The 15,548-nt window shown below is 33.6% G+C and overlaps 1 long non-coding RNA gene and 1 pseudogene across 1 annotated transcript; both read right to left on the bottom strand.

Moving 5' to 3' along the window:
- Positions 1-18: 18 nt before the first annotated feature.
- On the bottom strand, positions 19-9,136 carry LOC140173481 (uncharacterized; annotated as a pseudogene).
- Positions 9,137-11,944: 2,808 nt separating this feature from the next.
- Positions 11,945-14,507, bottom strand: LOC140173482 (uncharacterized). The gene is made up of 2 exons (XR_011862487.1): positions 13,584-14,507; positions 11,945-12,171 (listed from the first exon to the last, which is right to left on the bottom strand). It is a non-coding gene; the product is annotated as an uncharacterized lncRNA (long non-coding RNA).
- Between the last annotated feature and the right edge of the window lie 1,041 nt (positions 14,508-15,548).

Here is a 15,548-nt window from a genome sequence, read left to right as displayed (position 1 = left end):
AGCGCAACACTCCAATCGTTAACGTAGCGAACAAGGATAACCAACGCGTGATTATATATATACAAAGGAGTGTCAAAAACAGGAATATCAAGACTCAAGATCTGGCTGCGAAGATAACCGGTCCGAGCATAGCAATATATACATATGATAAAATAAGGAAAACCCCAAAGGAAACCCAAAGGGACACAAAAATAGAAACCTATTCTCCAAAATCTCCCATAAGAGGAGTCATCACAGATTGTATTATTTAGTGGAGATAAAAGTATCTAAGCAAAACATATAAACCAAAACATAGCCCCGAGAACAAAGGATCTTCGCAAATCTAGAAGTCTCCAGCATGCCTCAACGGGAAGCCTCACGTCCTGCATCTGAAAACCACAAAATCCGCATGGGTGAGAACCAGAGGTCCCCAGCATGGTAACAGCTTCCACATATATAATACATAATAATGGAGGAAAGTCGAAGGCAATCCTAGAACTTCCTCCAGATAATATCAAAGCTTATAAACAAGCTAAACCATAAAGGGCATCTGACTAAAGATACTTCAGTCTAACTAATACTTCCCTTTCCAATTCCTTCAAACCTCCCAACCACCAGCAGGAGTATAATGTAGCAAACACAGTTATATCAAACAAGGAATATACAAATAGGAACAATTAAGGCATTTAGACAATTAGCAAGTAATATGCAGTCAAATAGGCAATCTCAAACAATTCATATAGTATGCATATGATGAATGCCTGTCCCTAGTGGCCGATGATATCATCTGTCGGTTACAGAGCCAACCCGACAAGTCCTGGCAGTTAACCATTGGACTGTCCCTCTGTCGTGTCTCCCCAACTCGAGTTATACTCAATATAAACTTGATCATAATCATGATCCATATCCATCACCTTCACTGGTGAATATTTATGGGGGTGAGCTCATCCGGGGCTTTCACAGTGCCCGGCCACCCTGACGACATAGGGTCAAAAGAGCTTCGAGTCTCAACCTGGAGCACGTGGTGGCTAGCCACTGCTTCCTCCCAGGAAAACTCTCATCTCCAACAGTAGAAGTGCAACATTCACAATTCATTCAACAGCATATATGCATTTATACATAGCCATAATCATGGCTCCGCCGTAACACGGTAATAGTCCAGCCATCCGGCTCACGGTTAAATCCATAACCAGCCGTTTCATTAACAATTACAGCCTTTCGGCCCATGGCATAACAAGCACTTCCACCACCATCCTCCGCATCTCACATATTCATGCTTGATCCTCATTGATCATCCATTTTTCCCTTGCTTCACTCGCAAGTTACCACATTCACTAGCCCTTCTTCTCATAGCTAGACATATCATAATGATTTAAGACATAAGTGGTGAGATCGGAGGCTTAGAAGTATGAGATTTGGCTTTTAAAACTCAAAAATCAACTTTGGGATGAAAACAGGGCCACGCGTACGCGCACTCCACGCGCACGCGTGGATGGCCTCGAAAACTCATCGATGCGCAAGCGTCATGCACGCTAACGCGTGGATTAAAATTTTGCCAATCGACGCGCACGCGTCAACCACGCGTACGCGTGGGTGTTCTCGTGCCCCAGGAACAACACCGGCACAGTTCTGGCATAACTCTCTGGAAAATGGCTAGGCATTGGGTGCAGCACAATCGGCGCGCCCGTGCACATCACGCGCACGCGTGGATGGCGCTTTCTGGAAGAACGGCGCGTACGCGCCAAGTGCGCCCACGCGCAAGGGGTCATTCTGCTAAAAATTTTTCTAAGTTAAAAGCTGCAAAATTCACAGATTTAAACCCCAATCTTCCAACGGACATAACTTCCTCATTTTAAATCGTTTTTCACCCGTTCTTCGAACGGCATGGACATCCCGGATCCAATTTCATTTCTAAATAAATTTGACACAAAACAGAGATCCATAGTCCAAGTTATGTCCCGTCAAAGTATGCCCAAAAATCATATTTTTCATACAAAACAACAAAGTGCCATTTTCAAAACAAGTCATTTCCAACTCATTTCAAAATCAACCAAAACATGCCAATTTCATCCCTTTTCTTTGAAATCAATCAAAATATATCAAATTCAACATCAAGCCTCCTCAACTCACACATTGACACTTTACCACAAATTACCAAAATCACTATCTCATCATTTTAACCCACTTCACCCAAGTGGCTCAAACCCAAACACATTGACATATCATATACTCTTTCTCATGCCAATTCTCAACAACACCAATTCTAATAAATCATCATTGTACACAATTAACATCATACTCACCACCAACATGGTTCAACCCACAATTCAACCATAACCAATCATCAAGCATATATCACAACATGCATATTCCTCATACATCATACCATCAAGGCATCATTAATCATCATCACATATATGACCACATCATATATATCAACCATTCAACAACATCAACAATTCAATGCCTATCTTAGGGCCTCTAGCCTAAGTATTTCCTGCCACATTACATATTAGATACGGGAAACCGAAACCATACCTTAGCCGATTTCCCAAGCTCAACCGGAGCACTTCCAAATCACTTATCCACAAGCTCTCAAGGCCTCAACACCTCCAAGAACAGATTTTTCACCACTAAATCCCTTTTTCAAGCTTTTTCAAAATCACCAATCAAGCTCCAATATCCACACATACACAACCTAAGCCACAACCATCATACCCATACACAACATCTCAAAACCCAAACATCATAAAACAACAAAATTACACTAGGGTTGAGAATCTTACCACACCCAAGGTCCAAGGAGACAAGATTAACCTTCTCCTTCAAGAGAGTTGGGTCCTATAACATCAAAGAGCCCAAAATCTCAACATCTTTGCTCATAAAACTCGAAAACAAGGCTGGAATTTCGAAGAGCAAAACGTGACTTACCTCAAGATTAATTGTATAGGTTTTGTAGAGCTCTCCGCGGTGAACGTGTGGCCACAAACGGAGCGGCAATCAGAGCTCTAGATCAAAAGTTATGGTGGTTTGAAGATCAACCAAGGGAGAGAACTTGAGAGAGTGTTCTTTCCTCCATGGCCTCTCTTTTTCAGCGTGAATTGAGTGTTGTGAGGAGAGAGAATGCTGAAAACTAGGGTTTTGGTTTAGTTATGTTGGGCCAAGGGCCCACTTTAGGTCCGGTTGACCCGGTTTGGCCCGTTCGGTCCAATCTTGGTCCGAATCCTATTAAATTGGTACCAAAATTCTCGTCTCAGTCTCCTCTATCACATTTAGCCATAAAAATCACATTTTAGGCTTTCTAGAATAAATTCTCATTTATAGATTAATTAGCCGTTAATTAACCGGGTTTAACAATAATTTCAATGAAGAATAAAATCTTCTTATGAAAACTCCCTACAAGTTCTCTCCTATTAAAACTCCGTACAAACCTTATTTTTCTCTCTAAATTTATTTAGCCTTCCTGTATTCTCACAATTTTTCGTCTCGATCACAATTTTGAACGAAAAAATTGTAGTAGTCGTATCTGATTGCATCATCTTAATAATGACTGCCTACGTACCCTTTACCAGGATTAAACGAAACGTAGTTCCTTTATTCGCCATGTAATACTTAACATGGAATAATGTTGAGCAAATCCAAGCAACGTTGGAATTTGTTTTTTGACACTACTTTAATCAACATGTCTGCTGGGTTTTCGTTTGTGTGTACCTTCACGAGAGAAATGTCACCTTCTCTATAATATCACGCACAAAGTGATACCTAACATTAATATGCTTGGTATGAGCATGATGAATCTGATTTTTAGCCAAAGGAATCACACTTTGGCTATCACAACTAAGATTCACACAATCTTACTTAAGACCCAAATCATCTAGAAGACCCCTTAACTACAATGCCTTCTTCACCCCTTCTGCTACTGTCATGTACTCAGTTTCTGTAGTAGATAGTGCCACTATAATCACCAACTAACCAGAACACCATAGATTTTATATACATAACTAGTTGTAGATCGTCGTTTGTCTAGATCACCAGCATAATCAGAATAAAAAAAATCACTAATTTGACATTATGATTTACCACCAAAGCATAAACCTATGCCAATGGTACCCTTCAAGTATCTTAATATCCATTTGAATGCTTCCCAGTGTGTCTTTCCGGGTTTGCCACAAACCTGCTAACAACACTAACTGCTTGTAAAATATATGAGCGTGTGCATACCATAGCGTACATTAGGCTGCCTACAGCACTTTCGTAAGGTACATTCTCCATGTAAGCCTTATCTTCTGCTGTTATAGGAGATTGTTTACCTAAGAGTCTGAAATGTGGAGCCAATAGAGTCACACCAACTTAGTATTTTTCATGCCAAACTTTTCAATAACCCGTTCAATGTAGCCTTTTTGGCTCAAGAACAACTTTTTGACTTGATCTCTCTCTTATAATCTCCATGTCTAAAATTTTTCTCGTAGCACCCAAATCCTTTGCTTCAAACCCTTCACCAAGTTGAAACTTTAACCTATCTATCTCCACTTTGCTCTTGGAAGTAATGAGCATGTCATCCACATAAAATAAAAGATAGATATAATCACCTCTAGGAAGTTTACGAATATATACACAATAATCATAGTTACTTCTAAAAAAACCTTGTTTTAAAATGAAAAAATCAAATCGCTTGTACCACTGCCGAGGAGATTGTTTCAATCCATAAAGCGATTTCCTCAAGCAACCAACCTAACCTTTTTTACCCTCAACTTTGAAATCTTCAGGTTGATACATGTAAATTTCTTTCTCTAAATCACCATATAAGAACGCTGTCTTCACATCTAGTTATTCTAACTCAAGATTGCCATGAGCTATAAGACTTAAAAGCATCCAATGAAAGTGTGTTTCACCACAGGAGAAAATATATCATTATAATCAACTCCTTTCTATGCGAATTCCTTGACCACTAATCTAGCCTTGAATCTTGTACCATCTGATTTAGTATGATCTTTTTTTCTTTTACACACCCACTTACAACTAATAGCAGTCTTTTCCACGGACAATGAGACCACCTCCCATGTCTTTTTTTATGAAGAGACTGCATCTCTTCTTCCATAGCAACCAACCAGCTCTCACTATCTTTGTCCTTGATAGCTTTTTTGAAGGTGATTGGCTCATCATCCTTCACCGAGAATGCATACTTTACCAAATTTAACTGTCTATAATACCTCAGAAGCTTGTCTGACCCAAGTTTCTGTACAAGTTTGTAATTCCTCTTTGGCCTAATGGATGCCAAAGAATCCTGATGTTGTTGTTGTAATACATGTGTATTTTTCCGTTGAATCTCCTTATGATCAAGTTCATCATCCTCCTCATCTTTGTGAGTAGCAGTAAGATGCTCTACCTGAACATGACTAGAGTCTATTGGTTGGTTTTTAGACTCTATCTCCACCACTTGATTATTTATAGTTTTTCCAACATCACCATAATATGAAGTCATAATTTTAGACAAAGCTACCATGGAACTTTCATTAAAGGTCACATCCCTACTGATTACAAACTTAGAATCATTTACGCTCCAAAAACGATAGTCTTGAACCCCTCTTGGATACCCTAAAAAGATTGCCTTCTTAGCTCTTTCATCAAGTTTATTGTCTTTTGACATGATAATAAGCCGTGCATCGAAATCTGAGTTTCTCGTAATCTGCATGTTTTCCTAATTACACCTTATAAGGTGTGCTCCATCTAAAGAAGAATATGGAGATCGATTCACTATATAGCACACTGTAGCAACTGACTCAACCCACCATTCTCTGTCTAATCCAGAATTAGAGTGTATACATTTTGCCTTCTCAAGTAGTGTACGATTCAGTCTTTTCGCGACTCCATTCTGTTGTGGTGTGTCTCTAACTGTCCAATGTCTCACAATACCTTCCTGATCGCAAAACTCCTTGAAAGCTCTATCTGTATGCTCTGTGCCATTATTAGATCGCAGAGATTTTAGCTTTCCACTTGTTCAGTTTTGAACTATTGCTCTCCACCGCTTAAAATTGTTGAATACCTCATTCTTATGCTTGAGGAAGTAAACCCAAGCATACTTGAATAGTCATCAACAAATGTAACAAAGTACTTGGAATCACCCTTGGAAGTAACTTTAGTCGGACCCCAAACATTAGTATGCACATAGACTAACAATTCTCTGCTTTGTGTTTTGCTTATAGAAAATTTCATCCTGTGTGCCTTTCCATATACACAGTGTTCATAAAACTCAATTTGTGATTTCTTCATATTTTTCAGCAAACCTTTTTTGCTAAGCAATGATAGACCCTTTTTCGACATATGCCTAAGCCACATGTGCCAAATTCTCGTACAGTCTGTTTGGTCTTTACTTCTACTGATTCTAACTGGTAGCTCACCTGTAACAGTTGTCTCTAAAAGAGGATAAAGATTACCATGACAAACCCCCTTCATCATTACCAAAGAACCACGAACAACTTTTAAAACCCCATTTTCAGCAACCATTTTGCAATCATTTTTCTCTAACAACCTATAGAGATCAGATTTTTTCGCAAGTCAGGAATATGTTTCACATCTTTCAAGGTTCTTATAACTCCATCATGCATCTTGATTCTTATAGTACCTATCCCTACAGTTTTGTAAGCATGATTGTTGCCCATCAAAACTGTGCCGCCATTAGTGCTTTGATAGATAGTAAACCACTTCCTATTTGGACACATGGTGAGAAGCTCCAGAATCAAACATCCATTTACCAGATATCTCGTAAGAATCATCTATTATACAGTAATAATCTTCATCATCATTTGAGATGTAACTCGCTTCTTGTTTTTCTTTTGAGTTGTCGTTGTTTTATTTCTTGGAATTTATCTTCTTATTTGGACAATTTGCTTTAAAATGTCCAGACTCACCACATTTAAAGCATGTTCTTTCTGCGTGAGGTCTAGATTTTAGTCTAGACTTTCCACGCTTACCTTTTCCTCTTTCATTACTCCTCCCTCTAGCTGCAAACAATCCGTATTCTTGATCATTATACTCTCTTCCATTTGAAGACGACATTACACTCGTAGCAATTTTACGTAGATCATCCATTAAAAGTGATGCCCTCGTCTCATCCATGCTCAGAGTGTCACCCACCAGCATCAAAGTCTGCACTATATTTTCATAGGACTTCGGTAATGAAAGTAATAATATGAGTGCCTGATCCTCATCATCAATCTTCACATCTATATCCTTCAAGTTTGATATAATCCTATCAAACTTATTGATATATTCTCGGATTGAGGTGCCTTCCTCCATCTTGCATGTATACAATTTGGATTTTAAGTAGATCCTGTTAGTTAGAATTTTGTCATGAAATTACTCTCTAAATTTAACCAGACACCTGCTGCAGTTGCTTCTTCATACACCAAGAAAGCAACATCCCTCTCAAGGCATAAGATTATCACAGCCCGCGCTTCAAGATCTAATTCTTTCCAATCCTCATCCTCCATATCCTCTGGCTTTTTCTCTTTTTTTGCCAGCGCCTTGTGCAATTTCTGTGATATAAGCAAATTTTTCATTTGCATCTTCCAATAGGAAAAATCATTTTCCCATTAAACTTTTCGATTTCATATTTGCCTACTTTGACATTTTTACTAGTAGAAGCCATTGCATTCAAACTTGAATTTTATCACTCAAATAATGAATAATATAATATTGACTCTTGATACCAGTTGTTGAGTCTGCAACAGAATTCGGACTTCTAATATATACAAAGTAATATGAAATTGAACACTACCTATAATAATACACTAACTATAACAAAACCAATATGAGAAAATATGATGTGATTACTCTATATAATATAATGTGAATTAATTTTCTTTCTTATTTTTGATGATGTTTCAATTACAATGCTACAGAAATATATATACAGTATCATCTATACTATAATTTCAATGAAGAAGAATAAAATTCTCCTATGAAAATTCCCTACAATTTCTCTCCTATTAAAACTCTTTACAAACTTTATTTTACTCCCTAAGTTTACTCTTAGCCTTCCTATATTCTCACACCATTAATTTTCATCAAATTATCTTCTAAGTTGTTTGTAACCCTATTGAGACTTTTCTATCAATACTTTAGCAATTAAAGAAGCAATAACAGTTAAGAAAAGAGAGACTTACCTAACTTTTGCATCTTAGTATCAAAAGTCTGTTGAACATTAGAAAGAGGAATGCTACAATTTTCGACACAATTAGTTATCTCTTGCTGCCTTCTGCTCCTATCAAAGCACTCATACACACATTTGAAATATGCTTTCTTGAAAGGTCAAAATTCTATCAAATAATGGACTATATAGAATCAAAAGCTGCTTCTTCAAAAAAAGAAGGAACTTGGAGAGTGGAACTGACATGGTCTTAGATAGGGGCAAGGCTATTTTGAGCAGCTACATTGACTTCATCAAGCTTCTGCCTAAGTCCCTGTTGAGCAAGATGCTCTTCAGCTCCTGCAAATTGATCCATCCTATTCACTATCAACAAATACCTTTTTACATCTAGTTTCAGAATTCGAGTGCCAAAAGAGGGAAAAATCCCCCATGAATTTGAAGAGTAATACATAGGAAAATATTGAAGTTTGCAATTGCAATTGAAATTGAAATTGAATACAAAACAGGGATTGGGGTGCAGCTAAGGTTACGAAAACCGAACCGATTAAATGACTGGTTTATTGGTTCAATAATAAACTCTCACCAAACAAGCAGAATACACGAGAAGAGAGACGAGAGATACTAAATTATAATAAACTCTAACTACCCTAATACCAAATATTGTTAAAAAAATCTAACTACCTTCCACTATGTCTGCACTATCTAACAACATTTAAATCTCTAACAACCTTTAAAACATGGTTGAGACCATGCTTTCGCCTCCCTGATTGATGAAACTTGATCTTCTGGGAGCTGCCAAAGTGCACGGCGCGCGGGAACATAAAGGAAGTTTGGTAACATTGAAGACTGAAACTATGTTTGCTTTTTTTTTGAAACAAAAATTATTCTCCACATCCAAACAATTTTAACTTCTAAGTTCATCAAGTGATTTAGATCATGCGCTTCACTTTTCCGTTTTCTTCTCCCCTTACGCTGCTTCTTCTTCTTTTATTTCAAATTCACGTATTTTTTCTCCTTTTTTATTATTTTTCACTTTTATTACCGTCGTCGCCAACACCACCACCACCTCCTCCTCCTCTTCCTTCTCATTTTCCTCCCCCTCTTTCTTCTTCTTTTCTCATTGGAATTTCTTCTCATCCTTTCTTTTTATCCTTCTCCTCCTCCATCATCGTCATCATCATCACCATCATCATCATCATCATCATCATCATCATCATCATCATCATTGTCGTCTTCTTCTTATATATATCGTCATTATCGTTATCATCGTTATTGTTATTGTTATTGTTGAATTTTTGCTATATTGATGATGTTGTCTGATCTAAAATTGATTTTGAATGTGTTTTTGTTCACGATTCAGTCTTATTTGTGTACTTATTTTCGAACTGAGTTTATATGTCGCAACCATTATGTAATTTCGGTTTATTTTTGAGTTAACTGTGTTGCAATTGTTATGTAATTTCGGTTCATTTATGAGTTATATTATATCGCAATCCATTATGTAATTTTGGTTCATTTCTGAGTTAATTGCGTCGCAAGCATTATATAAGTTCGATTTATTTCTGAGTGAATTAAGGTGCATTTGGACTCATTGTCCTACACAATTCAAAACTCTTTTTCCTCTTTCTCTTCATCTTCTACTGCTTCTCCTTCTTCTTCTTTTTCATCTTTTTCTTCTTCATCTTCTCCTTCTTTTTTCATTTTCTTATAGTTTTTTTGTTTCATTCTCTTAAGAGGAATAAAATCAAGAAAAAGAGAAGAAAATATCAAACAAAAAAGAAGAAGAAACATATTAATGACGTTGTCTGATCCAAAATTAATTTTGAATGTATTTTTGTTAATGATTCAGTCTTGTTTGTGTGCTTGTTTTCGAACTGAGTTTATGTGTCGCAATCATTATGTAATTTTGATTCATTTATGAGTTAATTGTGTACAATTGTTATGTAATTTCGGTTTATTTCTGAGTTAATTGTGTCGCAATTCATTATGTAATTTCGGTTCATTTCTGAGTTAATTAAGGTACATTTAGATTCGTTGTCCTGCACAATTCAAAACTCTTTCTCCTCTTCTTCTACTGCTTCTTCTTCTTCTTTTTCATCTTTTTCTTCTGCATCTTCACCTTCTTATTTCATTTTCTCAAAATTTTTTTAATTTATTCTCTTGAAAGGAATAAAATAAAAAAAAAGAGTAAAAAATATCAAACAAAAAAGAAGAAAAAACATATTAATAGTGTTGTATGATCCAAAATTGATTTTGAATATGTTTTTGTTCATGATTTAGTCTTGTTTGTGTGTTTGTTTTCAAATTTAGTTTATGTGTCGCAATCATTATGGTAAATTTCAGTTCATTTCTGAGTTAATTATATCGCAATTATTATGTAATTTCGGTTCATTTATAAATTAATTGTGTCATAATCATTATATAATTTCGATTCATTTTTGAGTGAATTAAAATACATTTGAACTCATTATCCTACACCATTCAAAACTCTTTTCTCATTATCCAAATAATGGTTTATATATATATATATATATATATATATATATATATATATATAATGGTTCAAGAATAAACTAAACTAAAACGGTCATTGTCTAATTGTTTATATTTAATATTAATAATAATAAAATTAATATTAATATATTATATGTAAATACTCTTCAATACAACATAGTCTCACCAAAAATAAAACAAAAACTCTGGAAATTTGCTCCTTTGTTTTAAATACTAGTTTTATTTTTATTTTATCTATATTAAAAGTGAGTCTTAATTTTTCTTTTCTTTTTATTTATCTTTTATATCAAGAAAGTGAGTTTAGTTTGAAGTTTGAACTTGTTGCTTCACGCCACCACAACTTTGTGGTACAGTCCTCCATCACGTGGCAGAACTGTTATAGCTTTTGTCACGCACGTAAAGAACATTTAGAACAAGGTTATTTTGACCCTGTTTCCTAGCTATTCATACCAAGAACAAGAATAAGGAAAAGCATAGAATTCAGTAAACTATTAATTTATCCATACCTAGCATGCATATATCTTGCATACGCCATGTGACATAAAATTAAGTACACTCTATACTCTAAAAATATCTTTTTTTTATTCTTAACTTTTAAAAAAATATTACTAACATTTAATTTATATTAATTTTATATTCTATATATTTTAATTTTAGTTATATGCATTAACTTTAGGAAAAGTCTAGAGGGCCAGCAGTTTTATTGAATTTTGGCCAGCATGTAACCAGCAGAGGAAGGTGAGCTATTGGATGAAATTTCACACCAATCTCACACCATCAAATCATCATTGATGGCTAATTGATGGCTAACAATCATAAAAATTGCTGGCCCCTAGCATTGCTCTTAACTTTATTTATTAACGATATAAAGTTCAATCAGAAATAACTGTAAAACATATATAAACCATTAAGGAAAAATGATTAAAAAAATTCTGACAAAACAGTTTTAAACTATATTAACATATAAAATTAATGTAATATAGAGGATAAAATTAAAATTTACTTCGATCATTAAAAATAAGTTAATACAAATTAAATATTAAAATATATTTATAAATTTTAAACGTTATAAATAAAAAGACATGCTTTATCATATGTCAGATAATATGTTTGAAGGAACCGGAATATACCCATCGCTTACAAGCAAATTAAAGAGCGTGAAGATAGACAGTAAGATTCCATTAACCTTAGTTAGCATGTAAACTTATGAGGCATGGCACTTTCTCTCCTCAACGAATTATTATTACTAACATCATGTATTAGAGAAATCAAAATGACAAAATAATATGGACCTCAGCTCAATAATAATAATAATAATCTAAGATATACTGAAATAGACATTTACCTATATGGCTGTATTGTATATATGCATATATATACAATGAACACATTCTTATTGTTGTCATCAACTTCTAGTGATTTTGGGTTCAAACCCTAAGGCTGTTACATACATTATTTCTCAAAACATAATCAAAGACTTAAAAAAAGGTACATACATCCTTATCAATTTAATTAACATTATACTGTACCTGCGGTAGTCAATATTGGCAGAAAAGCAATGTATATGCGAACATGAAATTCAACCCCAAAAACAATATGTCAATATCTTATGATATCATTTCATCTAATATAGTTGACAAATACAAAAATGTTATATCAACAGCTGCATGTAGTAGCTAGACAACTCTAACAACAGCTACTACTTTTAAATTGTCATTTCATTTATCCATAGAAATTGTAACCGTCATTTTGAAATTAAGCTCTATAATTTCTGCTAATAGTTTGTAACCACTCAAATAAAAACCAGAATATATATAGAAGAACAAAAATGTTATTTACAAATAAAAAGTTATCACCAGTTAGTCAGTTAGTCATTGTGTATTTATGTATAAATATATATGATAGTTAATTTATTTAAATATATATTTTATATGAATATTTTTTTTTTTTTTACAAATAGTATGATTGATACAAGAAACATGATAATTATCAAGTAGAGTTGTTGGTCGGAGTTGTTTATTATATAACAATTATTGTTCTAAATATTGCTAAGTATAAAAGGGGGAGGGTACACATGTACTGAAAGAATAGGAAGCTACAATAGTAGCTAGGGTTTCTTAGGTTAAAGTAAGTATCATATGATAGCATCCGTCTCCATATATATATTTGAGACAAACATGGCGGCTTCCATAATTGGGTGGGCAAAATAAACAGAAATTTTTTATCCATCTTCAACCAAATTATTGTTACTAAGGGTTTGCCAAGAACTAGAAACTCAACGGGTCGGACTGACTTCGATAGAACTTTTATATATAATAATATAAATCTAAGACTTAGATTTATATGATTTAAGTTCTCCACCGGCTTAATCCATATCAAAATTACACACTAACACTTTTCAATAAGGAATTTATTTATAATAAGTATTAAAAATAACTGCCTTTGATGATTTTATACCTATAATATTTGAGAGCTGGTACTGTTGGTTTTTCTCTTATAAGTTCAGAAACCTGAACTAGAGTGGACAGTGTTTATTATTGCTGTTTATTAAAGTACATAAAACCCTATTTTTTCTCCCAAACTAAAGAATAATTATTAATGGCAAATTAAACAATCAACATATTTTTTTTCACTATATTTTCTAGTTGGAGAGATCAAAAATGAATCTATCATGGATCTGGCCAATGAATTGTGCCATACATAAGATAAGATTTAAAATTTTGACACTTGCTTAAATAAATGAAAATACTGACCACTCGATGAATCGAAGTTGGTTATCAACGTAAATAAATTGAAAATGAAAAATAGATCTTCATATGTTATAAAAGAATTATTTTAATTTCAACAACATAGAGATCTGTAGATCTAGATATATACCTAGATCTGATAGATAGATAGAAAATTTGGGGAAGAAGAAATTAAACGATGATTATATATGTACCTTTGGATTGGATTGGATTGTGTTGTTGATGGTGAAAGTTGATTGCTTCTTTGGTAGCTAGTAACATTATATATAGGAAAGGTAGGTGTGAGGAATGAAGCCTGGTCCGAGATCAATATAATCAATCCCCCACCATCCATATTCATATAAATCTCATGCATCAATTATTCCTCATCATAATACAAATTAAAAAAAAATAATCATAGATGATGGTATATATATGTAGATATATATCTTGGATCAAACCTCATTCCAAACACCCACTCTCCTTAGGTTCCTTCCACTATCCCTCTTCATCTATTATTGTTCGATATGTGTATGAATATATAAAAATGTGAAATTTTATTATCTTTGGCAACAAGCAAAGCTAGTAAGGGAAAAGCAAAATAAAAAGGAAAAAGAATATGGATCAGATGAGAGAGACAATGATTTCGGATCAAACTTCATTCCAGACACCCTCCTTTAATTTCCTTCTTCAACATGAACAATAATGTAATAAAAATAATAATAAATCTCCGATCCACACTAATTAAGGAGAGAAAAAAAAAGCAAGATTTAATTTACTAGAGAAAGGGATAGAAATATATGATATTATAGATGGGATATATATGGGGATATATATAGAAGAAGTTTAGTTAGAAGTTATTAGAAGCATGTTGTGTTATATATAGGTAGGTTTGATAAGGAGTGGTTTATTAATTAGGAGTAACACTGTTTTTCACTATCTCTTTGTCTTCATTTTGTTTGTACGTATCTATCTTTCTCTTAGCTTTTTCAAGGTTCAAGAACTCCTCACTCTGCTGCAAGGCACTCAAGTTCTCAATCACTATCTACTCCACTAACAATATTAATAATAAATCAAACAGAAAGAGAGAGAAAGATAAAGAGTTGAAAAAGAAGAAGATGAAAGACAGGTCATAATAAGAATACAATAATGAAAAAGGAAGGGGATGGGTCTTGTCTTCTTCTAATTCAGGGCTGAATGAAAGATTGGTAGAATATACTTTTCCAGAGCAAAATAAATTAATTAAAGAAGGGTAAAGTGCCCTTTTATGTCAGTGAAATTTGACAAAAATTTAAAAAATATTTTTAAATTTTATTTTAAAATTTTTTTATTTACATTAAATATATTTTTAACAACTAATTGTTTTAAAAAATTTAAAATCAATTTTATAACAATTACATAAAAAAAAATTAATATAACTAAACCAAACATAATTATTATACATTATTATTGAATTGGTCTTAAATTTTTTAAAATTTTAGCTGTTAAGAATATATTTGATACAAATAAAAAATTTTTGGAACAAAATTGAAATAAAATAAAATTTAGAGATATTTTTAAAACTTTTACCAAATTTTAAAAAAATATACTTTATCCATTAAAAAAATTGGGACAACAATTTTTATTGATATTGGCAACTGACAAGTATTTTGTTAAAATTATATTTTTCTTTTAATCTTAGGATTAGAACTGTATTTATATTAGCATTCTGCTAGTGCATTTTAACTTTAATTTCTTTTGATATTAAAAAATTTGTTAGTTAATTATGCGTCAAAAATAATAAATTATGCTAGTCCTGTAGTAGTAGGCTAAAAAATTTTGATATTGGAACAAAAGGAATGATATACTTTAACATGGTAATTTTTGGTGTTTTTTAAAATTGTGGGAGTACACAAATCGGACCCTCCGATTTGTGTTTAAAAAGTTGGAAAAATCTAGAGTACACAAATCGGACCATTGTTTGATTTTAAAATTTTGCTTAAGAAATCGCATGGTCTGACTTGTGGTTTGGCAAATATAAATTTTGGAAGCTAGAAAACGGACCCTCCGAATTGTTTGTTATTTTCAATTTTTTTATTAATAGAGAACTCGCATGGTCCGAGTTCTGTTTCATTGACACCACATAAATGTGAAACTTCTGGATTCCCCACATTTGAGTTCAACACCACTTTTTTATCCAT

Source organism: Arachis hypogaea, chromosome 6 (assembly GCF_003086295.3).
Source record: "Arachis hypogaea cultivar Tifrunner chromosome 6, arahy.Tifrunner.gnm2.J5K5, whole genome shotgun sequence".
Classification (NCBI taxonomy): domain Eukaryota; kingdom Viridiplantae; phylum Streptophyta; class Magnoliopsida; order Fabales; family Fabaceae; genus Arachis; species Arachis hypogaea.
Note: the sequence above shows the minus strand (reverse complement) of the source record. Positions and strands in the feature narration are given on the sequence as shown.